Here is a 2,510-nt window from a genome sequence, read left to right as displayed (position 1 = left end):
ACAAACATCGAAATCCAGATAATAAAAGGACATCTGGAATCATTAGTCAAAACTTTGGCAGCAAAGTGATGCAAGCAAAAGCAAAAGTCGTGATATATAATTGAAAAAAAAAAAAAAAAGCAAATTACAATTCAGGTTGCAGAATGGATTTATCACCAATTGAGAAAATCTTTTACAAAGAGTCAACAACAAGTTCAATATCCCAAGTGCAAGTGGACAACTGGAGGAAGGAAAATTTTAATATGATGTGTGATGACTTGAAAGATGATAAAAAACATCATATCCCCAATCCTACTTGCACATTTGATGTTGCCTTTCAATGTTATTCTGAAATTATGGAAAACATTAAAAAGTCAGATTTTCAAAAACCAACACCAGTCCCAGGCATGGCCAATTGCTCTGCAAGGAATAGATCTTATAGGAGTAGCCCAAGCTGGTACAGGAAAAACATTATGCTATTTAATGGCTGGATATATTCATCTGGACTTTCAACACATAGAGGAAAAAAAATACAGCCACATGTTAGTCCTTATGCCCACTCAGAAGCTAACTCTTTAAGTGGAGGCTGAATGATGCAATAAAAGTTTAGAAGCATTTGTGTATATGGTGGTGGAGATAGAGACAAACAAATAGAAGACCTTAGAAAAGGTGTTCATATCATAATTCCAACTCCTAAAAGATTGAATGATCTGCAAATAAATAACTTTGTCAGCCTGAGAAGTACAACCTACTTGGTTTTAGATGAAGCAGACAAGATGCTTGACATGGAGTTCGAACCCCAGATAATGAAGATTTTGTTAGATGTGTGCCCAGATAGGCAGACTATTATGTCCAGTGCAACTTGGCCAGTTCATCAACTCGTACAATCTTATTTGAAAGAGCTTGGCCGTGCAAGGTGGCTCACGCCTGTAATCTCAGCACTTTGGGAGGCCGAGGTGGGAGGATCACCAGAGGTCAGGAGTTTGAAACCAGCCTGACCAACACGGAGAAACCCCATTTCTCCTAAGAATACAAAATTAGCCAGGCGTGGTGGTGCATGCCTGTAATCTCAGCTATTCGGGAGGATGTGGCAGCAGAATCGCTTGAACAAGAGTGAAACTCCATCTCAAAAAAAGAAAAAAGAAAAAGCCCATGCTTTTCTGTGCTGGTACACTGGATCTAGTTGCCATAAGTTTAGTGAAGCAAATATAATGATCACCACAGAAGAAGAAAAATGAATTTATATCCAAAGTTTTCTAGATAGCATTTCACCCAGAGACAAAGTCATTGTCTTTATTTCTCAAAAGGCAGTTGCAGATCATTTATCAAGTGACCTGATCCTTGGAAATATATCAGTAGAGTCTCTGCATGGTGATAGAGAGATTGGTTGAGAGAGAGCATTAGAGAACTTTAAAATAGGTCAAGTGAATATTAATTGCTACTGACATAGCATCCTGAGGTCTTGATGTCCATGATATTACAGATGTCTCTAATTACAATTTTCCATGAAACACTGAAAAATATGTACACCAAATAGGGTGCATGGAAAGAGCCAGAAGGAGTGGAGTGTCAATTACACTTGTGACTAGAAATGATCGGAGGGTTGCCACTGAATTGATTAATACCAGAGTGTTCCAGAGGAGTTTGCGTCAATGTCTGAGAGACACGAGGCATATCAACAACTAAAAAGAAAATGGGAAGACTTCACTGAAGGCCCAAGAAGTTTTATTAAGGTATTTTATTGAAAAGTGTTACTAGCTTACTAGAAGTAAAACTTTAATAGCACATATACTTTCAAATGCCTGCTTCCTTAAACTAGGCTTGGTTAGAGTTTATATTGCAATCAGCGTTACCTCCAAAAATTTTTAATATTATAAATTATTAGGTGCTACTTTTACTATTATCTAAAGTCTAGTGAATATATCTTTAGAGTTGGTGGGTGTATAAATTGGTATAACCTCCTCTGAACAACTTGGTAATATATAAATTATAAATACATAGATCTTTTGATCAGGTAATTTCTTTTCTAGGAATGCATTCTATAAGTATGTCTGCAATATCTGTAGTATCAAAAGACTAACTGAATGTCTAGTAGGATACTAGATGAAGTATTAAAAGCAAAGAACTTTTTACTGTGATGGTGGACTGAGTTAAAACAGAAAACCTTATCTCCTACTTCAAACTCAACAGAAATGCTAGATAAAATATTTTTGAAAAAGATGTTCCCAAAGCTGAGTTATGAATGGGGGCTTATTATATTCTGTATAGGTTTAAAGAATTTTCTATAATACAAACTCCATATTTACTAGCCCTCCCCCCCAAAAAAAGATAAATTTCTAGGCAGACCAAATAAACTTATTGAATATTAGAAGTAGAAGAAACCTGTGAAAGCTGAAGAAACTGGTTAGACAACTAGTAAGTGGTAAAGTGGTACTAGATAAGGGCTCCAGCTCCCAAAGAGAGAAGACATAAATTTCCAATATCAGGAGTAAAAGAGGTGATGTCACTACAGAGTTTATAGATGTTTAAAA

At 36.1% G+C, this 2,510-nt stretch overlaps 1 protein-coding gene and 1 pseudogene across 2 annotated transcripts in view; one reads left to right on the top strand and one right to left on the bottom strand.

Annotated features, from left to right (window-relative positions):
• The window catches only part of LVRN (laeverin), a 72,373-nt gene that overhangs the window by 55,750 nt on the left and 14,113 nt on the right, over window positions 1–2,510 (bottom strand). The window lies entirely within an intron of this gene.
• LOC119467435 lies at window positions 19–1,724 on the top strand (annotated as a pseudogene).

The sequence above is a fragment of the Cebus imitator genome, unplaced genomic scaffold (assembly GCF_001604975.1).
Source record: "Cebus imitator isolate Cc_AM_T3 unplaced genomic scaffold, Cebus_imitator-1.0 Scaffold288, whole genome shotgun sequence".
In the NCBI taxonomy this organism is placed as follows: domain Eukaryota; kingdom Metazoa; phylum Chordata; class Mammalia; order Primates; family Cebidae; genus Cebus; species Cebus imitator.
The sequence above is the reverse complement of the archived record's forward strand: the minus strand, read 5'-3'. Positions and strand labels throughout refer to the sequence as shown.